General features: G+C 43.1%; 1 pseudogene; it reads left to right on the top strand.

Annotated features, from left to right (window-relative positions):
- Window positions 1-18,234: 18,234 nt before the first annotated feature.
- On the top strand, window positions 18,235-18,624 carry Atp5mg-ps2 (ATP synthase membrane subunit g, pseudogene 2; annotated as a pseudogene).
- The last annotated feature ends 4,971 nt before the right edge of the window (window positions 18,625-23,595 follow it).

The following is a 23,595-nucleotide window of genomic DNA, read 5'->3' as shown; positions in this document are numbered from 1 at the left end:
TGTGGTAGGCTCTAAGCAAATTCAGTTCACACGAAGAAATCAATCTGTTTAATTCACTATAAAATGTAACAAATGACAAAGACATTATCTTAACGGCTGCAGGAAAAGGACAAATGTCATATCTCAACATATACAATGCGGGATGTCTTGTAATCAAACACAGAGACTGAAGCTAAGCATATGAGTTTTTCTGTGGAGAAGGATGGAAGCTATAAATACCCTGCATCTGTTCATGTCGAGTGGCGCTGCCAAACGAAAACAAAAGGCCTTCCCTCTTGAGTTTCCGTAGCATATAAGGAACCAGAGGCTTATATCAAAATATTTAAAAATAGCTGTTTATAGATTCACGGAAAAACCAACATTAAAAAAAAAATGAAGCCACAGTGCTAAATCCTTCATTTATAATGAGTAATAGTGTTCACTGGTCAGCTTGCTCCCTTGCTAGGCACAAATCATCAGTTACAATTCTAAGGTTGTGTAGCGGTCGTGAGTCAGGTCTCAGAAGTGTTCCAGTTTGCATCTAGAATGGCCCCTTACAGACCGCCTTCAGCTCCCAGTCCCAGTGTGCGGTGTTGTCTAAAGGCTGTAGAGCCTGACTGGTAGAAGCGAGTCATCAGGGTGGCCTTTAAAGATGACGCCAGCCCCTGATTCTGCCTGCTCTCTCAGCTCTCTGGTCCCCTAGCTATGTGGGAGATCCTCATCGCAAGTCTCTGAAATGGAAACAGAATGCACCCTTCCTCTCTCCAGTGGTCTCTGTCAGGTCCTGTACCATGATGACTGAAGGAAGATGGCAAGACAACAGCTAGAGGTGATGGCAGGTGTGACTTCTGGGATAGGAAGGTCACCGCTGCCCCCAAAGGAAACTGGTGTCTGTTGCTTCTCAGTCTGAGTATGTGCTACCAGCCTGCAGGCCAATCCCAGGACTAGCACCACCAAGGGATTAGGCTCATTGTCCCCTTGTGACAGTTTGAAATGCAAGCACAGTCCCATCTTTTTTCAACTTGAGCTGAAGCAAGGGAGGAGGCAGGATGCTACCATCTTTCTATCTTACTGTTATTTTTAATATATTTGGAGAAAGCACTCAAGAAATCTCTTTTTTCTGTTTAGTACCAGCACTCAGGAAGTGAAGGCAGAAGAATTACAGGTTAGTGGCTAGCCCGGGTTCCTTAGTGAAACATTGTCTCAAAGCAAACACATACATGTGATTAGTGTCTCTTAAAATATTTATAGTTATTTCTGAACTAACTGTGATTTGGGGTAACCCTTTAAAAGACAGCTAGTGCTGCTCTTTTGTCTACACTGCCTGTCACTTGATTTTTGACACTTTTTTAAAACATCTTTTTTTGGGGGTCCTATGGCACTGGAATTATGGACGATTGTGATCTACCATGTACTGAACTAGGTCCCTCGCCAGAAGTGTTCATCATCACCGAGCCATCTCTCCAGCCCTAGCTTCTGACGCTTTTAATTTGATAACCTGCCTTCCCCTTTTCTCTCTTTCTCTTTTTTTTTCCTGTTTATGTTGCAGTATTTGTGTTAGGCTAACCAAGGTAAGAACTTTAAGCCAAATCAATCATTATACATTCTTGCCAATAATTACACTAATATTTTGATCTTATTATAATTTTTAGTATCTCATGAAAGAGCGTACCCCTAAACGGGGAGCCGCGTCTCTCGCTCCGATCGAGGGGTGGGGCGCCCTCAGGAATCACGAGTAGCCATTCTTGATGTAACAGCAAGAGGTAGCTTTTATTAACGAGATCCCGGGTCTTAGCGGGATCCCGGGTCGACACGTATCTCACACAGGAGACAGAGGAATCGACCCCGAGCTTCCAAACTCGGGGGTTTCTATAGGGGAGGTAAGGGGCATTCGCGCGGTTACACATGATTGGTCAATTCAAAAGGTGCACGGTTACTTTCGGCGCGAAATGACATCAGCAAGGAGTATGTGTTATCTAGCAGCTCGGCAGGCAGGTAGGGTGGCTCATTCACTCAGGGGGGTGAAGGAAGGGGAGGGGGTGGCTACGGATGATCAATGTCCTTGGGGCTGATAGCTGGTTTGGCAAGTCCTGTCTCTGGCTCTCCCTCAGGCACGTCCGGCCCTGCACATCCGGACTCTGACAATGAGTAACCTTTATGAAACTCTAGTTCTACATTCACAGGGTATCTTTGACATAAGGATTGGTGACTGTCAGTTCTCCAAAGGTTAGACAGAATGAAGCGGGGGGGTGGCAGGTCCCTTTCAGCTCCCGTTTCCTGTGGGTCATCAGGGAAGATGCCATCCCACTGTCTGCTGAGCAGAGGCCTTGCTCCTTTGGGTGTGGCCCACACATTCCTCCTTGGAAATGTGCCAGCTTCTCTCTCCCTGGAGTTGAAAACTCAAAGAAGCTCCGTCTAGAGGTTTCTTTTGATGGTGCTTTTTCCAGACAATTGGTGTCCAATCTGTGATCCTTTTTCAATTCCGAAGTCTCTCCTTTTCTTCCTCCTCCATCCCCCACACCGCCCACCTTCCTTGCTCTCTTTCTCTTTTTGGTCTTTTCCTATCCCCTCTGTTCCATGTCTGTGTCCTCTTCCTTTTGTTCTTGTGTTCTTCAAATGTCTGTTATACATAGCGAGCGAGAGAGGTGGGGGTGGAGGGTTGAGATCCATTTTAAGGAACTGGCTTGTGTGGCTGGATCTAGCAGCGGGAGGGTGAGAGCCTGGAGACGCTGGAAAAAGCTACTGTCTGAATTCAAAGGCAGACAGTCCACTGGCAGAATTCCCTTTTGTTCATGGAAGGCCATTTTTTTTTAACACCTTCAGCTGATTGGATGAGACCCACACATATTGGAAAGTAATTTACTCAAAATCTGATAATGTAAATGCTAATTTAACCCCCCAAAAAAATCTTCACAGAAACATTTAGGATAATGTTGATGAAATACCCAGGCACTGTGGGCCAACTCATGTTGCGACATAAACCAAACCATTACAATGTAACTGTTGGCTCCCACACGTATTTTAATACAGACAATGACTAGGTTATCATTTCACCTACATGGTGTATTTTCCAAAGTCACTGAGCTTGTCCCGAGAACAAGCGAAGTCCCTGGGTGATGTTTGCTTTGCTTGCTATTCTGTGACTTCTACACCAGGACAGAGTGCCAGCAAAACTCCACTACTATGGTATAAAGGCAGCCCTGCTCCCCTGTTTCCTTACACTTGGAAAGTAGACAGAAAGAGAAGTAAAATAAGCCATTTACCACTCTTACCAAGCAGCAGATTGTAAGATTTTCTTGTAGACCTCAGGAGGTAAGTCTGTAATCCCAGCTATTAGGAAGGCAAAGTTAGACGATCCCAAGTTTAAGCCTGGGCAGGTTTTAGTGAGACATCTCAAAACAGAGAGTAAAGGGCTGGAGAGACGGCTCCACTTATGAGCACTGACTGTTCCCTCCCTCCCTCCCTCCCTCCCTCCCTCCCTCCCTCCCTCCCTCCCTCCCTCCCTCCTTCCCTCCCTCCCTTCCTCCTTCCCTCCCTCCCTCCCTCCCTCCCTCTCTCCTCCCCCCCCTTACACACACAGACACACACACACACACACACACACACACACACACACACACACACACACACACACACCCCTCCTTTCTTTGTTCGTTTTCCATCCTGGGACAGCTTTGGTCTTTGAGGAAAACAAAGCAAAAGGAAGGAATTGTTTGTTTTGTTTCATTTTGTTTTCTAAAGACAGGGTTTCTCTCTGTAGCACTGGCTGTCCTGGAACTCACTCTATAGACAAGGATGGCTTTGCTCTACCTGCCTCTGCCTCCCCTAGTGCTTGGATTAAAGGTGTGCAGCACTATACCAAGAATATTTTTTTAAAATTATAGTTTGATTGCAACATTTCCCCCGCCCCTTTCTTTCTTCCAAGCTCTCCCATATACCCCTCCTGATCTTTTTTAAAATTTGTGGTTTTTCTCCTCTCTCTCTCTCTCTCTCTCTCTCTCTCTCTCTCTCTCTCTCTCTCTCCCTTCCTTCCTTTCCTTTTTTTTTTTTTACTGTTATTGCATGCATACAAATTTAACCTTTTCAGTCCATATAATGTCACTTGTATGCATGTTTTCAGGGCTGAGTGTTTGGCATGGGAGTTAATTGGTGTGCTCGTCCCTGGGGAGACTTTCTACCCCTGTTCCCAGGTTTCCTCAGTTGCTTGCAGTCCTTTGTGTAGGATTGAGGCCTTAATGGCTTTTATGGAAAGTAAATAAATTTTAAAAAGGACATAAAAAAGGGAAACCGTGGTGGAGTTTTTATACTTCAAAAAGAAAGAAATAGACACCATACAAAGAATGAACACACTGGTTTTCCACCCTCCTTTGAGTTCTCAATTCTTTTCCTTTATTGATCACCCAGCATTGTCAGTGTGGGTCTCTCTGGAGTTTGAGGATTTAGTCTAGGGCTGGGCCAGCTTGCTTGGCACTGCCCTTCCTCTGAAGAAAGACAAGATGAGAGAGAAGTCGCATCTTGACCGTGTGTGTGTGTGTGTGTGTGTGTGTGTGTGTGTGTGTGTCCTTAAAACCCCACCTCCAGAGTGACACACTTCCTCTAACAAGGCTGCACTTTCTCCAAAAAGGCACCTCCTAGTGGTTTTACTACCCATGGGCCAAGCATTCAAACACACGAGTCTATGGGGGCCAGAGTTATGTAAGCCACCACAGCTGTGTTTGACTTCCCCCATGTGTGACCTCTCAGGCCTCTAGGGGAAAGAGCTGGGAAGGAACAGAGAAGGGAATACCACAGGATGACTCTAGTGACAGAGGAGAAAACCTTGAAGATGGATTAGAGTCAGATGCATTTTGTGGGTTGGGATTTCTGACAAAAATTTAGACACGTGTTTATATGAGGAGGTCTCAAGATGTCTAAGTACTACCAATAAAAGTTATTTGAGCTTTTATAAATTTTTAAACTATATTTATGGTACTATATTAATATATTTTGTTTATAATAAAATTTAAACAAAACATAAATTTTTAAAAGATGCAATAAAAATAAATTTTAAAGAAGTTATAGTTTTTCTTGCCTCCTATGGATGATTTTAAGCCTCCCTTGAGATGAGTTAGCTCTTTGTATTCTACAAGAATAAGCGTCAGAAAGGGAGGCTAAGGAGCCCAGCATAAAATACACTGGAAGGCTGCGGATGGCTCTATAAATCCTAACCCAAACTCCAAGTCATAAGGAGAATGTGTTTGTCACCTCCTCTCCCAAGGGCACTTTGTGATGACTATACTAAAGCACTGTGGCTAATTACATTTATTTACTCTGTTTTATGCTACATGACAAGGTTTAGGGAAGAGCCATTGCTTAGTTAGGGTTTCCATAGCTGTGAAGAGACACCGTGACCAGGCGACTCTTATAAAGGACAGCATTTAATTGGGACTGGCTTATGGCTTCAGAGGTTTGGTCTGTAATCATCATGGAGGGAAGCACGGCAGCATCCATGCTGGAGAAACCAAGAGTTCTACATCTGGATCCGAAGGCAGCAAGGGGACCAGATTCCACACTGGGCAGAGCTTGAGCAGAGACCTCAAAGCCCTGCTTCCACAGTGACACACTTCCTCTCACAAGGCCACACCTCCTCCAATAAAGCCACACCTCCTAACAGTGCCACTCCCATGTGCCAAGTATTCAAACACTCGAGTCTATGGGGGCCAGACCTATTCAAACAACCACAGCCATGTTTAACGTCTCCCATGGGTGATCATCTAGAGGATAGTCAGAAAGCCTTTTCTGACAAGGTGTATCACTTAACTTTTGCTGTATAACAAGCTGTCTCAAAACTTGGCCTAAAATCGGCACAATGTATTATTTATGTTGTAAGTCTATGTTTTCTGAACTGGTAATTCTGTAGTGACCTGCTAAGTGACTGCAGGCATGTGACTGAAACTGGCTAAGACCGGCTTACTGAACCTTGTCTGAAAAGAGTGTAGAGACTATGGCAACAAACACATTTTGAGTATTTCTTTTAGCAGTTGTCTACTCTGTTATGGTGAATTCTTAGATATACAATATTTCAAGAGCTATCCATATGAATCATTTTAGTCAAATATGTATCAGGGTGGTATTTACATATGGTGAAATGTAGTATTTTAGGCGGGTGGTTCATTTTTTGGCCAGTACACTTTGACAAATACATTCTTATGATTACCACTACAGTGAAGATATAGAATACATCACATAGGGTGGAGACATGGCTCAGTGGTTAAGAGCACTGGCTGCTCGTCCAAATGACCTGGGTTTAATACTCAGCACCACATCCCCATACACCATTGTATGTAACTCCTGTTCCAGGGGATCTGATATACATGCAGACAAAATACCAATGTAGATAAAAACAACAAGTCTGTAGAAAGAATACATCATATATAAAGTTTTGGTGATAATCTACAGTCAACCCTAATTATTAATCTGCCCAGATTGAATTGATTTTTTTTCCTAGAATTTTATAGAAATAAACTCCTATGACATGTATTCTCTTGAATCTAGCTTCATGACCAGTACATGTCTACCATGAGCGACAATATTTATCACTATCTCATTTCTCTTTGCCCTTTATTAGCTTTCTGCAGAATGGACACACACGTACAATGTTTGTTCCTCCACTTACCTTGTCCTGGAAATGTGGGTCACTTCCAGGTTGGGCTGTTACTCAAAGATGTACTATTTGTATATTTGGCTCATGTATCTTTGTATGTGGAGTCTTCCTTGTTGGTCGCTATGCTGGAGTGTAATTACTGTGCTATAACTAGCCAGTGATGTTACTCAAGTCAAGCTTTCTTCCAAAGTGGCTTTTCCATTTTGCATTGACATCAGAAAGTGAGAGGTTTTGCCAAGTATGTCCTCCCCAACAGAAGGCTTTGCCAGTCTTTTCCCCTTCAAACATTCTTTTATAATGTAGCATCTACTAGGGTTTAATTATGCCTTTACTTTGTATTTTATTACATATATTACATATAATACATATTATATGTATTTCTTTAATATATTTCCTTGTGTTCGGTGGTCATTTTCCTATTTTCAATGAACATGCTTGTATGTTTGTTACATAGTCTGGATGCAAGTCCTTTGGAAAGTATATATTCTATAAATGTTTTCTCAAAATCAATGATTTTTTTCCCTTACTTAAAAAAAAACATGTCTTGCACAAACCCCCAAAAATTTAATTTTGTTGGTATCTGATTTATAAAATTTTTTTAACAGACTATGCTTTTGATATTCTATTTAAGAAACCTTGGGGGTGGGGAAGTGCCTTAGCCAGTAAGTGCACTCATTCTGTAAGTTAAATGGAGACCTGTTTCAGGTTCTTTACTAAAACATAAAAGCCAGGTATGAGCTCATATGTCTGCAACCTCAGAGCTGGCCATGGAGAGGGGAGGGTAAAAACAGGAGGGCTTGCTGACTGACAGCCTAGCAGACAAATAGCAGGCCCTGGATTCCATGGAAGACCCTATCTCAAAGGAATAGGCAGGAAGTGATGGAACATGTCACCTTATCTCCTTCTATGGCCTCAACAGCAAGGATTTCCCCCAGTCTGTACGCTGTCTGTTCAGTCAATTATTTTTGAACCAAACTATTACTTTATTAATAAAAATCTGACAAGATAAGTTAGAACAACTGCATGGGCTGACTGAACCAACAAAAGTGAATTTCATTGTTTTATCATTTGTCACAGTGCGATTTTTTTTTAATATTAAAATTTAAGTTTGAAAAAGAGGTTGCCCTTCAAAGGTCATTTATGGCCAGATCTCAGTGAACATGGCAGTATAACATTCTCCGAAGAAATTGGACCATCTAAACGTGTTACGACTTTTCTTTTTTTTTTTTTTTTCTTTTCTTTTTTTCGGAGCTGGGGACCGAACCCAGGGCCTTGTGCTTCTTAGGCAAGCACTCTACCGCTGAGCTAAATCCCCAACCTCGTGTTACAACTTTTCTGGTTATAGATATGCATCAAATAGCCAAACAGCGAGGCTAAGCCAGATGAGGTACACATCTGCAATCCTAGAACTGAGAGGTTGAGGCAGGGGGATATAATGAATTCAAAAGTGACCAGAGCTACAGAGAAAAAGCCTTTATGAAAACAAAACCAAAGTGTGCCCTTTTTGGCCTATGTATGGTGTCCCATAGAGGCACCACTGTCCTGTAACCTATGTACAGTGTCCCATAGAGGTGCTGAATTACACGATAACTCGATATAGTCTCTGTTTTCTCTAGAGCCCATATTCCTATTCTTTGTGCAATTGCCATTTTATATTTTACTTGTAAATGGCTATAAAGCCAAATGAATTGTAGATTTTTGCCTTTAAGAAATCAATGGGCTCACATTTGACTACCTGAATGTCTTCATCTCAACCCCACCTGCATGTATGTGCACCATGCACCATGTGCAAGCCCTGTGCACCATGTGTGCACAACCCCCTGCGGGGTCCAGAAGAATGGAGTCCATTGCTTCCTGTGCTGTCTTACAAAAAAGGATAAAAAATTATTGCAACCCATTATGTTGGCATTTTTATCTTGTGAAATGCCACTGAATAAATTTCTAGTGGACTAAATATTTAAAAAAAAACCCAAAAAACAAAAAGCAAACAACCCCACAATTGGCCAGACATGGTAGTACTCACCTCTAATCCCACTACTCAGGAGGGAGAGTTCTAGAAATTAAGGCCAACATGGTCTACAAAGGGAGTTCTATGGCTGCACAGAAAAATCCTGTCTCAAAAAAAAAAATAATAGAGAGGAGGAAGAAGAGGAAAAGGAGGAGGAAAAAGAGGAAGATAGAGTGATAGACAGAGACAGGAGAGAGAGAGAGAGAGAGAGAGAGAGAGAGAGAGAGAGAGAGAGAGAGAGAGAGAGAAGCCTGTTTGGTTCTGGTAATAGTAGAATAGCTTTTGTCAAACTAGCCTCCTTGGTTATTGCAATGATAAACCCTAGATACAGTTTATCCAATTCTTGAGGATGTTACAGAGAGCCTGAGATTAACCAGACATGAAAAGAGGCTCCGGTCCTGAAAGAAGGCGTCCTTCTGGGTGACATCCAGAGTTATTTGATGTTTCTTTGAAAATACTCAGCAGCTCAGCGGGGTGCAAGAGGCTCATTCAGCAGGAAGTGAAGGCTCTGAGGTGGGAAGTCTGGAGTTTGACTTCATAGGTTTGGGAAGTCGCTAGGAGCTATTGTACTTTCATTAATTCCTCCTCCTCCTCTACTGCCCTCCCCTGCATTCCAGTACCTTCCTCTTGCTGGTGTCTTGCCCCCCACTAATTCTCCCTTCTGCTCTTTTGTCACTTGTATGTCGCATGTATGTCACATGTATGTCGCATGTATGTCACATGTATGCTGCATGTATGTCATTACGCTTTCTTCACCATCTACCCCTTTAAGAGTTCTTCCTCCCACTCATAATCCTTTTCTAGTTACACACACACACACACACACACACACACACACACAAACACAAATATGCACACATGCATGTATGCACAGTCACATGCACATGCACACGCATGTTTAAATTTAAACCTAGATTCTGCATATGAGGAAAAACATGGTATTTCTTTTTCTGAGGCTAGTTTTTTGTTTGTTTGTTTAACACAGTGGTTTCCAGTTCTATTCATTTTCCTGCAAATGTTGTGATTCCATTTTCTTTGTGCCTTCATCCACGGATGGACAGCTAGTGGGATCTGTGTCCTAGCTGTTGTGGCTAATGTATGAGAAACATGGATGTGCAAGTGTCACCTCTGTGGAGTGTTCACTGGGAGTCCCTTGAGAACGTTTCCAGGAGGATGTGGCTGGGGCACATGGTAAGTGGGTTTTAGCTTTTAGAAAAATGCTCCCCACTGGTCCCTGCAGTGGCCGTGCCCACTAACTTTGTTGTCTCGTGATTAATGGGCTCTACCACATGGCTAATGCCGTTCGGCATTCCCAAACCGTGCTTTTTGAGTCCTGTGTATGCACACCTTTCTGGTTCATACTCTTGTCGTCCTCCTTGATGAGTATTTAAAGACTTATGCTACATAGAACTCACAGCTTTCAGAGAGGAAACTTGCACATTTTTCAAATGTATATAATCCAGTTTCAAATGTGTGTATCCCACAATATTGCCTACTATATGAACACCTGAAACTCTGTAAGTGTGGGGAGTGTCACAATAACCACAGTGACAGCAAAACACTTCTTCAGATGTCAGTAGCAAGATGATACTGCAGGTGTCCATTGGCTGTAGCCTGCAGGTGTCCCTACATTTCCCTGCTCGTGCCCCAGGGATCCCCCCTACCCCTTGCCCTCTATTTATGAACTGGGAGGGAAGCTTTGAACTCATGAACAGAGAAGTGGCACATGGTTTAAAAATGTGGTTCTCTTTATAATGGAAAAGAGAATCAGGCATACTTTAAAAGTGGAGAGGTTTTTGGTTTGGAGACTATTTTAATCCAAGTTAGTCAACCAGAGGAGAAAATATGGTGGCCTCAAGTGACTTAGGGGTGCCAGGTCATGGCCCTGTTGTCCCTCTTGCTGTCCCCAGTGAGGTTCACAACCACACACACTGCAATTATATGAAGAAAGAGGAAGACACAGAGGATACACACACACACACACACACACACACACACACACACACACACGCACACACACACACACACACACACACAGAGAGAGAGAGAGAGAGAGAGAGAGAGAGAGAGAGAGAGAGACTTAAGGGGAAAAGGCAAACAGCTACTTTAGGTATTTACTTCCCTTAGGCAGAGGATGAACTCAGAGTTCCCCTTAGGACGGTCTGAACTTTCTCTTAGCTTTTCATATGAACAGAAGCTTAAGAAGCATGTGCATTTATCTTGTGGCACTAGCGGGTAAGAAAAGCATTTAAGTAGACATAGAGAAAGAGCCAGTCTTGTGATTGTGGCCATGAGCAAGAATTTAGAGTCTCCCACGTGTCAGTGAGCACAAGATAGGAGGAATTTGCTGGGTTGCACATTATTTTTTAGCTTTTGAGTGTCACAGAGAATGTGGGACAGCTGCTACAGCACACTGTGAGTAACAGTCCAACCAAATAGTCTGCCCTCACAGCATACCTGCAGCCTCCTAAATTCACTGTCCATCATCCCCTGGTACCCTGCATCCCACACTAATATATCTTCAAGCCTCAGTGCTTGTGGGGTGGGATCCAGCCACAGGAACTCTCTAAGCATTGGTAGACTGTGGCAGAGTGAGTCTATCATTGACTAACCATGGATGGCTGGTAAACAGAACTGACAGCTAATGAGCTCCGGCTTCCGATTCTGCCCCTCTGGATAAATAATCCATTACATAGTCCACTCACACCGTGTAGCACTGGGGACCTTGCAGAGGTGGGAAACAACCCTTTGCCTCCAGTCTCCAGCCCCAAGTGCTACTACTCTAAATCCTTTCAAGAGTGATGGGCAAGAGGTGAGGAAGTCTTGCATGATGTCCCTCCCATTTTGAGACTAAACCATCTCCCACCCCCACAAAGGTAACTAACAAATATTGCCAACTGCTGCTGACCCTTTGGTAACAAGGGGACCCGGGGACCAAACCCTAGAATCAAGCTGCCCAAGACCCCAGTGGGGGCCAACATTTCTGGTTATAGACATTACACAGTCAAAACAAGAAAGCCTCATCGTGGGTCATCTAGGGAGGGGCTGTCAGCAGCTTTGCCCCAGTTGGATGGTCCTGGAGTGTGGGGGACTAGGTACCCCCATGAAGTTCTGTCTTGGAGCTTTCCCTTTGACACAGAAGCTGAGGAAGAAAGAGCGGTTGAAGATGGCGTAGCTGAAGTCTCTCTACCCAGAAGATAAGTTCTCATGCTGCATGAACTTCACAGCCGCCCTTGTCTCCCCCGACTTCTACCTAAGCCTGATATCAGTCCTTCCAAGCTCTCTGTATTGTGTGGTCACTTAGTGCATTCATACCCTGAACTGCTCAAGTCCTACATTTAGCATGTCCATTCTCAGCGATGCAGAATAAAACCAACAGAGCCATTCAACACCAGAAATGAGAGTTTCACAAGTTTTCTTAGTGGAATGCTTGCCCGCTTGAAATGACTCTCAACATTGGCACTGGTTGCTCATTCCTGCATTCCTACATCCACAGAGGGAACGAAGGCAAGCGACGCCAGTGCCCACAGTGCCACCGAGAGCTCTCTCCTCTCTTCTCTTCTTCTGACATTTACAATAAAGATACTTATGTTTGACCCAGTTTTAAACTCTGTGAAGAATATTGAGTTAATAATTCAAGTTCTAAAGCAATGGCAATCGTGGAGACCAATGAATAGTTAAGGTTGTGCGAGTTTGTAAACAGTTTTTCAGAAAAGCTTACCAAACTGCTCTGAATGGATCGTCTTAAAAAGCTCGGTGTGGTTTTGCTGTTTAAGAGGAATGTTTTGTTCTTCCTTTTGCAGCAGGCTCAGTCCTTCTTGTTCTTCTTGTTCTTGTTCTTCTTGTTCTTGTTTTTCTTCTTCTTCTTCTTCTTCTTCTTCTTCTTCTTCTTCTTCTTCTTCTTCTTCTTCTTCTTCTTCTTCTTCTTCTTCTTCTTCAAAATAAAGTGGTATCCAATCGTTTTTCCACCCAAAATCTTAGTATAAGCTAAAGTTGTTTGAAAAATTCTATTTTATGGAAGGAAAAGAAGCAATGTTCAGTAGTTACCAGCTTTGCCATAACCACACTTCTGCCAGGCTCTCTGCGGCAGGTTACTGGCAGTGGCGACTCCTAGTGAAGACAAGCCCATTCCAAATGAGTAAATTACACGGTAATGCCATTAACCTTCACTGGTTAATGATGGCACTGTAATACCATTGTAGTTGAGCAGACATGAAATCTTCTGCCAGGCCTCTAGGAAAGGTTCAATGCCTGAGTTCAGTTTCCACTGGAAGCATGTGTAATCAATGATTTTAGACTTTAGAGACATTAAGAAGACTGACATTTGTCAGGGTGTTTTCTGACTCATCTGTCAATTCCGTTTACATCTTCGGAGTATACAGACTCAGTGTTACTATTAAGAAGGTGACAGGATCCTACCACATAGGGATGAAATTTCACTTGGGTCTACTACATCAGAGTGACCAGTCAAGAAGGGGCATGGATCTTTCTGGTCTCTACTAATCAGAAACAACCAGTAGCATAACGGCCCAGGGAACTGTGATGATGGCTCCCCAGCTGGAAGGAAACTGACATATGCCAGAATCCAGTAGTTGTTCAGTCCACGAGGCTGGATTCTTGGACCTTCCATTGGTAGACGGTTGTTGTTGGAGTAGCTGGACCACAGCCTGTAAGCCATTTAAACACACACACACACACACACACACACACACACGCATACATGTACACACACACACACACACACACACGCACGCACACACACATGCACACTGGGGAGGGGGAGCAGATATCCATCCCATCAGTTCTCCTCTAGAGAACCCTGAATAATATGTGACGTTTGCTGACACAAGCTATGCAAAAGAGGCTCTAATAAGCAGAGAACCAGAAGACAGAAGAAAGGAAGACTAACAACTAGTCAATAAAGAATCCTATATGCGACGGCAGCGGAAGTCACAAGTACGAGCACATATCCATGAGTCATCAAAACGTGAGGGAGAGGGGAGAGAGGGGATTTCCTTTCTCTGTAAACCTCCATGCATTTTCCAGCATTCATTTTCAATGACCATAAAGTTATTAATAGAATCAGAAGAACAGCAGCAAAACAAACAAACAAACAATGAAACTAACCAAACAACGATAAGGCTCTCTGCCCTGTGGACACAAAAGAGGAAAACTCGGAGTTTCCCCAATCACTTTCCCAACCGTGAGACTCACGGTTAGTAGTTTAATTTGGCAAATGTTTTCCCAGCTTTCCCTCCTAGACATATGTAAAAGTCACAAAGGGGTTATGCACAGCATGTCACTTCACGAGCTGTAGGTCTGTGTCTTCCCTCAGTCGCAAGGGTTATAGATGCTTTTCCCGTCCCTGTGGCCACACATGCTTCACGTTGTTTTAAATTTAGAGACGTCCTAATTACTGTTATTTAAATTCAGAGCATGGAGTGTTGTGGCGTATAAACCCAGAATTCTGGAAGCTGAGGCAGAAGGATGGTGAGTTTGAGATCAGGCCCTGTTATGTAGTAAGTTCAAGGCCAGTTTGAACGACTGAGGGAGGCCCTGTGTCAGAAACCTTTTTTCATTCGGGGTTGGGATTTGTGTCCTTTCAGAAGAATGCTTGATGGTAAAGTGATAAGGAGTCTCCTCTTATCTGTGTGTTTAGCCTTTTACATTGGTCTGTCAGTTGGAGGTGAACTCTATATAAGCAGTCCTGTGCCATGTAACATTGTTTCAGGCAGTGATGGGAAACTCATAAAACTATATTGCCTAGTGACGTCATGGGCATAGTGGGTTGGTAACATAGACCAGACACTCACTGGCCAGAACACTGACACCCCGAAGGTTAGATGTCTCAGGGCATAGGTCTGCTACTACAATGTATTGCTTAGTTTTAATCAGTGGGAAAAGTTCATTTTAATCTATTTAGGGATCCAGTTGGCTCTGTGCAACTTATTGAAGGAGCATCTTCCATTGCTGGTACCCTTAGCTGATGACATGTATAGGTCTTTCTCTGAACTCTAGCAGCCTATTGCTATGCTTTCATATTGTGCCAGCATCATGCTGGTTTAACGGTGTAGCTTTTAAAGATGTCTTGATCTCCATGATCCATTTGTTTTGCTGTCCTCACAATTTACAATTTTAGGTAACATTTAGAACATATTTGTCATGTTACACACACACACACACACACACACACACACACACACACACACACATACATCTTAGTGGTGAAAACTGGAATCATTTCAATAGTACTACTAGGTTATAAGTATAAAATAAATATTTGTGGGTAAATACTGACATGAATAAATGATTGCAAAAATAGATGGGAGAAAATAAATCTCTCATACACCAGACTTCTAAATTGTTTTTGTAGATCTTTAGCTTTTAAGGAAGCTGTATGTGGTGGTTTGAACAAAAATGGTGCCCACAGGCTCATAGAGAGTGGCACCATTAGGAGGTGTGGCCTTCTTGGAGGAAGTGTGTCACTGGGGGTAGACTCTGAGGTCTCAGAAGCTTGAGCCAGGCCCAGTGTCACTGTCTCTTCCTGCTGCCTGTGGATAAAGACATAGAACTCTCAGTACCATTCCAGCCCCATGTCTGCCTGCGTGCCACCATGCTTCCTGCCATGATGATAGACTAAGCCTCTGAACTGTAGTCAGCCCCAATTAAATGTTTTTTCTTTATAAGAGTTGCTGTGGTCATGGTATCTCTTTACAGCAATAAACCCTTAGGCACGGTGGGTTGTGCATAGTATCTTTCCAAAGAACACAAACAAACAAACAAACAAACATCCCTGGACTTCACAGGCAAGATGCTAAGAGCACATCCTCCTGACACCACGTGGTAAGAACTGGGCCTTTCCTGGTCTTTTTGCCAATCCCCCATAAACTAAGTCTGCCCAAAAGCAAACAAATCCCAATTGAGGACTTGCCACAAAATACCTACCAGGCGCTCTTGAAAGCCATTGCCAGCATCAAAAGCAAGGGAAGTCTAAAAAAAAAACTATCACAGGCAAGCAAAGTCCAAGAGAACACGCCAACTAAGTGTAACATAGCATCATGGATGGAATTCTGAAGCATAAAAGAATATTGGGTTAAAACGAAAGAAATCCAATTAACCAAAGTATAGATTTCAGCTGAAAAGAAACATAACAACCTTGGTTGACTATGATGAAACTACCATAAAAAATAACCCAGGGGCCATTCTATAGCTGTAAAGACTGTACATGGGTGGGGCCATTCTATAGTTGTAAAGATTATGCATGGGTGGGGCCATTCTGCAGTTGTAAAGACTATATATGGGTGGAAAGGAATCAGCTGCAGTGTATGACATTGACCATGTCCTAAACTAGAGAGAACCCCAGCTAGAAAAACACATTTTAAAATCCACTGGGGAAGATAAAAGTAAGTGTGAAGTACTTAAGTCATCATCCGACAGGATCTGCCCAAAGAGATCTTGTGTTCCAATGACACATTGCGGTGACTTGCTGCACAACGGGCCCCAAAAGCACTGTCTTTGGTGGCCTCCTACAGCGCTCATTGTCTGGAGCAGGAAACTGATTGGTCCATACCAAAATTCCTCATTTCTTAGGAAATACTTAGGAGGAGGTACTGTGTTGCAGTCCCTAGGGGCAAAGTGCCTTCCATGTCTTCAACTTCCCTTCAAACAGCTCAGAAAGACAGTGATGGCGTGCACAACTCTATTCCCAGCACTGTGGAGGCTGAAGTAGGAGAAGGCCGTATTTGAGGCCAGCCTGGATTACATAGTAAATACAGCCCAGCTCAAGAGACACAGTAAGACCCTGTTTCAAAGAACAACAACAACTAAACAACCAAACAAAACAAAACATGGATGGATCGAAGTCGATGTCAAGTGCATACAGAGCTTTTTGCACTGTTTTCTTCTTCCCACCCTTTATGTAGATTTAAATGTTCTAGAACTCAGGGCCTGAAGAGGGGATTCAGCATTATGAGCACTTTCAGAAGACCCAAGTTCAGTCCTCAATACCTACATGACTGTCACAACTGTCTAACTCCAATTCCAGAGGATCCACAGGTACCAGGCACACACAGTGCCCTTCCATACATGCTGACAAAATGCTCATACACATAAAATCAATTATATTAATTTTTTCCTATAACTTAAATTGCATAGTATTTTTAATGCAGTGACCTTAAGTTTAAATATATCTATACTGAGGGAAAGTGACAACTGGACAGCGTTGGATTTTCTTCTCAGTGTCAGTTAGCCCCCTCCTTACAATCAATAAGGAGATGTTTATAACAGTACAGAAGGCTGCATTGGTAACAAGATGTCCCAGCTCACAACTCAGGCCAGTCCTGGCACAGTCTGAGATCAGGAAAGCATGAATCCCAGCCTCCAGCCTCTGCGCAGGATCCATCCTAGCACCTGAGACAGGAAAGGCTAACCTCAGACCAGGCTCCACCCTCTCTGGCCAGTGGGATCATCCTGGAACCTGTCTGAGGTCAGAGAGGCACCATCTCTAGGTTCTTGCCCATCCCCAGCTCCCACCAGGACCCACACAAACCCAGGCTATCCCCAAGACTTGCCTGAGGCCACAGACCTCATCAACACATAATTTACAGCAATAACTCTGAATATTAATGGTCTTAATTCTCCAATCAAAAGAAACAGACTAAGATTGGAGAGAAGAGAAGGAGGCACAGGAGGAAGGAATCACAGGAATCACCTCCTATTTGTTGCCTCCAAGATGTTCACCTCATCTCAAAAGGCAGACATTACCTTAGGGCGAAGGGATGGAGAAAGGGGTTCCAAGCAAATGCCCCCCAAGAATCAAGCAGGTTCCACTGTTTTAACATCTGACAAGGTAGACTTCAAACCACACTGTAGGAAAGGTTGGTAAGGTCACTTCAGATTGACTAAGAACAATCCATTAGGAGGGCTTTGTGACTCTGAACAAATATGTCCCGAACACAGGCGCAACCAAACGGAGAAAGCAAAGCCACAGATGACACCCAGCACGACAGTAACGTGTGACGGACGTCAGAACCCCAACCACGCCAACGGGCAGTTTACTAAAAGAAGAGAGAGAAGTATCTGAACTAAATGACATCAGAGGTCAAATGAACTTAACAGACATCTACCCTCAAACTACAGAACGAGCATTTTCCTTAACAGACCACGTAACTTTCTTGGAAATAGATCATATATCAGGACACAAAGCAAGCCTTAACCTGTGTGAGAAAACTGAAATAATCCCTTGTGTTCTGTTGGATCACGATGAGATAGACTGTAAATCCACAGCAAGAGAGACAATCAGACACGGGCAAACCCCTCAAGGTTAAGCACCATTGATGAGTGAAGATGAACCCTTGAAGAAGTGGAGACAGAAACAGAACTGGTCCTAGAATCAAATGAAATCAAACCACCATGTGCCAAGACTGGTGGGGTTGTGTGAAGCTCCGAGGGAAGCCTCTGGGTTTAAGAAACGGGAGAGGTGTCAAACAACTTAATGATAAACCCCAAAGCTTTGAAGAACAAGAAGCCAGACCTCAGGTCAGTGGACTTAAAGAAATCATTAAGGACATTCAGCTTCAGGGTGATGTACCTTCCACCTTAAACCATGGCCAAGTTCATCCGTAACTTCACAGAGAAGGCACCGTCGATGGTGGCCGCTGCCGTTGACTTACTCAAAGCCTCCATTGGCCACATTTTGGCACTACGCCAAGGTTGAGCTGGTTCCCCCAACCCCTGGTGAAATCCCTACAGCTATTCAGAGCATGAAAAAAATAATTCACAGTGCCAAAGCTGGTGGCTTCAAACACCTTACAGTTAAGGAAGCTGTGCTGAACGGTTTGGTGGCCACTGAGGTGTGGATGTGGTTTTATATCAGAGAGATCATAGGCAAATGTGGCATTGCTGGTTATGATGTTTGAAGACCAATCTTTAACTTCTGATTTGAGTTCTTATCTTGGACCATGTATAATGAGACTGCTATCTGAATAAAATGCTAGCTGTGGAATGGCAAAAAAAAAATCATTAAGACAAGGCCAGGAATTAGTGACGTGGAACTAACAAACAAAAATATAGGTAATCACTGAGACAGAGAGTGTCTTCTTTGAAAAGATAAATGAGGCAGACAATGGCTCTCCAAACTAAGAAAAAGAAAGAGAGACAAAGCCAAAAACAATAAAATTACAGACGAAAATGGCACCAGTACAATATACAGCTATAGACTGAGAAAGCCATTATATCTCATTTAAGTGACAAACACTCCATGGGAAAGTCTAAACAGAATGGATGGTGCACCAAGGTTGGTTTAAAGCAAGATTGTAAGCAATTTAAACAAATCTATGACAAGCAGCATGATTGAAGCAGTAATTAAGAGTCCCCCAACTAATTCTCGGCCCAGAAGGATTCACTGGTGAATCCTGCCAGACCCTCCAAGAAGGAGTAACTCCAAAGCTTCCCAAACTGGTCCATAAAATAGGGAAGGAGCTGTGCTCATGCCTTGTTTAAAATAATAGTTCAAAACTTACATTCCAGCAAATGCAACTCACAGACTCACTGCAATCCCATTTAAAACCCAAATGTCATTTTTCAGACATGGAAAAAAATTTTAAAGTTCATACAGAGGGGCTGGAGAGATGGATCGACAGTTTAGACAGCACTCGCTACTCTTCCAGAGGACATAGGTTTGTGCCCAACACCTACAACCACCCATAACTCCAGTTCCAGGGGATATGACATCCCCTTTAGATCTCCATGGGCACCAGCATGGGCACCAGCATGTACACTCTGTGTGTGTGTGTGTGTGTGTGTGTGTGTGTGTGTGTGTACGTGTGTGTACGTGTGTGTATGTGTGTGTGTACATGTGTGTATGTGTGTGTATGTGTATGTGTGTGTGTGGTGTGTATGTGTGTGTATGTGTGTGTGGTGTGTGTGTATGTGTGTGTGGTGTGTGTGTGTATGTGTGTGTATGTGTGTGTGTGGTGTGTGTGTATGTGTGTGTATGTGTATGTGTGTCTGTGTGTGTGTGTACAGTTAAAACATTCATGCTCATAGAATAAACTACATAGGCCTAAAATAAAAAGCTTAAAAATCATGTGTAAGCACAAAAGACCCTCTATAGAACAAAGAATAGAGGCGTTGACATACCTGATGTTATGTACTACAGAGTCCACACATACCATATACATACTTCTATCACAGAGCAGGCATGCAGACCAATGGAATAGAACAGAGGACCAGACAGGACTTGCAATGACAGCCACCTGATTTTTGTTAAAAAGGGGGGAAAAAGACAGAAATACAGATGGCTTTTTGTGTTGGAGAAAAGACAGTATTTTCAATAAAGGGTGCTGGGAAAACTGGCTGTCTACACACAAGAGAATGAAATTAGATTCTTGTGTCTCACCCTGCACAAAACCCCAAATAGACTGAAAGCCTCAATATAAGACCTGAACTCTGAAGTTGCTAGAGGAAAAAACGGGGGTGCACACCAAGATAGAGTCCCAATACATTGTGTGCCTAAGTGAAACTAATAGAAATAAAGACATTTAATAATAAAAATAATAAAGAGGCCAAGGTTCAGCTCAGTCTATAACCAAAGAAGAACAGGCTTCCCTTCTTAAGGACAGTTGTCACCTGATACTGCCTATATGTCCCCCATCTGTGGTGGCTGCAGATTTGAGTGTATCTGAAAGCAAGCCAACTGGGTTGAGGGAGACAGACCAAGTGACATCCAACTGTGACATCCAAGTGTGACATCCAAAAGTGACATCCAACTGTAGCATCCAACTGTGGAGTGCATGCTCTAGCGTCTGGGCCTTCTGGCAAATGCTAGCCACTAGCTGTTTACAGCAAAAACACAGCTTAAGAACTTAAGTGTGCCAGGGTAATATGGAATGTCAAAGAGCTGGAGAGGCAAGCTAGGTCTGAGAGTTATCCCCGAAATCAGCCTGGCCTCCAGCGCACCACAGGGGTCCTCCCCTGCTTCCTGCTCCTTCTAAGGCTCTGGCAGATGCCATCGGGAAATCTGGCTTGAACACCGGAATTTAAATGTCACCAGCGTGACTTTGGAAAAGCCACCAAGTGGAGGGGATCATACTGAAGTTTCTGTGCGCGTGGCCTGGCAAACAGACACCCTGCTCCTGGAATGGCAGTCTGTGGAAAGCTCAGTGGTACCAAGTGTTTGCGTCCCTCAGACCTTTGACACAGCGAAGCATCCAAGCTTCTAACCAAATCCTCTCTTCTGCCGCCTAAATATAACTTAAATGTATCCCTTTCTCTGTAATCTCACTGCCACTCTCCTGGTCTGGGTCATTGTTATTTATAGCCAGATTTCTGCTGGCGCTTCCTCACTGGGGGCGGGGCTATGTTCACAGAGGGATCCCGGAGGCAGCCTAGGTGAGGCGGCCCTGCTGGGCGCTGAGCCTTTGCTCATCCATCCCACTGAGCCTTTGCTCATCCATCCGGTCACCCCCACAGTAGATTCCAACAAGCAGGTGCCCAGAGCCTAGAGGCTCTGTTATGCTTCCTCTTTATTCTGTTCCCATACTCATCTTTTTGTTATTTATCATTGCTTCTGGAATATTGCAAGCAGGTGGGAAAAAAAAAGAAAAAAGGTATAAATATGTAGCCACATGCAAGTACCGCCCAACTTTTCACATTGTAACATCTTGCAAAAAAGAATGGAGTTCGATGGCCTAAATGTTTCTTATGAACACACACACACACACACACACACACACACACACACACACACACACACACACACACACACACAATGAATATCGTAGCGATTATTCATGTGCCTGTCACCCAGCTTAAGAAACTATTTCCAAGTGCATTTAATTCTCTTCTACATTCCTTTCCAAGCCAGGAGTGCTGCTATGCCCCTCCACAGAAGCAAACCTGCTCCTCTACTTTGAGATTGGTGTTTCATCCCAATAGGGCTGAGCACACGGTCCCCTGACCTGTTCACTGGATGAGTCATGTTCTGGGGTATCGTCTCTATGGTTGCAGGCAGACATGATTCATTCAATTTCACTGATTTCCAATTCATACTTCATAAAACAGCTCCATCAGTTTCTTTTAAAGCTATATATGCAATTATCTCTCACTTGACTGCATACCCTGGCCCACTCTCAACCCCCAGTGGTTTCCTAATGGTCCTGGCATGTAGTCAACAAGTCTGTAGCATGGCCCTGTAATCTTCCATATAACCTGGCTCTCCAGTCTCTGAGGCTTAATGAAGCACACTCCCTCCTTCTGGCCTTAAACCCAGGTCTTTTTCACATGCTTCTCCTTGGTGTGACTGCTAACTCCAGTTCTCTGATCAAATATCACCTCTTTGACTACATCATTGCTGATCCCAATGGAAAGTAAGCATTTCTTGTTTTGTTTCCTGTCTGTTTGTCCACCTGTCTCTACCACATTCCCTGCCCTGGGGTTACAGAAACAAGTGACCATATTGTTTTCTCCTATGTGGTTGCTGGGGGTCTGAACTCAGGTCCTCATGTTTGCCTGGCAGACACTTTACTAATTGAACTATCTCCCCCACCTCTATTTTTTATTTCTTTGATACCTGTCTCCCTTTAAGTTTCTCTGGGTATGCAAAAGGACTGATCTAAATCCCTGTCATATAGCAGAATTAGCACTCAAGAGATCTGAAGTCACGAATACTTGATGCGTTCAGAACAAAAGCAAAGTGTTTGACAAATAATTTTCAGGACAAAATCTCTGTTGGACAAACTTATTAGAAATGAAGGTGGCAGATCGTGGTTCTATAAGGAACCATGAAAGGTTCAGGGTAATCTGAGGGGGATGGTAAGGCTTTCTTATTTGTCCTGTATGCTGACTTGGAGAAGCAGTCAAAGACAATTCAATTGTTGCATCATATTTAATAAAATATGTGCTAACAATAAGAATGTATTAAACACTTGTGTGGGCATTCATGTAAGAGCTTCATATTAATGAATTTTGAATTATTTTTTGTATTATCACATTTTAACATCAGGAAATTAAAAAAATAGAGAGATATGCAGTAACTTGTTAAAGATTAAACATCCAGGAAGTAGTAAGCAGCATGCAGACACAGATGATAGTTGACAGCATTCACCGTGATTATATATTATATATTCCACCAACTAGTAAAACATACGAGCCATGGGAGCCTGTTCTCATTCTCGTATATACCCGTAGGCTTTTAGCCTTATCATAATGCATTCGGTCCAAGTCAAAGGTCCTCGTAGTCTTTCACAGTCTCAAGCCTGTTTAAAATTCCAAGATCAAGGTCACCCACATTTGTGAAAGAAACATTGCTAAAGCTTTAACCACATGTTAATAGTGGGAGCGTCAACACTCCACTCTTATCAACGGATAAGTCAGGGAGACAGAAAGTAAACAGAGAAATGATGAAATTAACAGAGGTTATGAATCAAATAGACACAATAGATATCTACAGAACATTTCACCCAAACACAAAACGATATACTTTCTTCTCAGCACCCCATGAAACCTTCTCCAAAATTGGCCATATAGTTGATCACAAAGCAGGCCTCAATAGATACAAGAAAATTGAAATAAACCCTGTATTTTATCAGACCACCATAGATAGAAGCTGGACTTCAACAACAGAAACAACAGAAAGCCTACACACTCAAGAAAACTGAACAATTCTCTACTCAATGATCACTGGGTCAGGAGAGGAATAAAGAAAGAAATTAAAGACTTTCTAGAATCCAATGAAAATGAAGGTACAACATACCTAAACTTATGGGACACAATGAAAGCAATGTTGAGAGGAAAATTCATAACACTAAATGCTTCCATAAAGAAACCGGAGAGATGTCATACGAGCAACTTAACAGAATGTCGGAAAGCTCTAGAACAAAAAGAGGCAAACACATCCAAAAGGAGTAGATGACAGGAAATAGTTAAACTCAGGGCTGAAATAAATCACTTAGAAACAAAGAGAACA

This window comes from Rattus norvegicus, chromosome 15 (assembly GCF_021556685.1).
Source record: "Rattus norvegicus strain SHRSP/BbbUtx chromosome 15, alternate assembly SHRSP_T2T, whole genome shotgun sequence".
Lineage (NCBI taxonomy): Eukaryota > Metazoa > Chordata > Mammalia > Rodentia > Muridae > Rattus > Rattus norvegicus.
The sequence above is the reverse complement of the archived record's forward strand: the minus strand, read 5'-3'. Positions and strand labels throughout refer to the sequence as shown.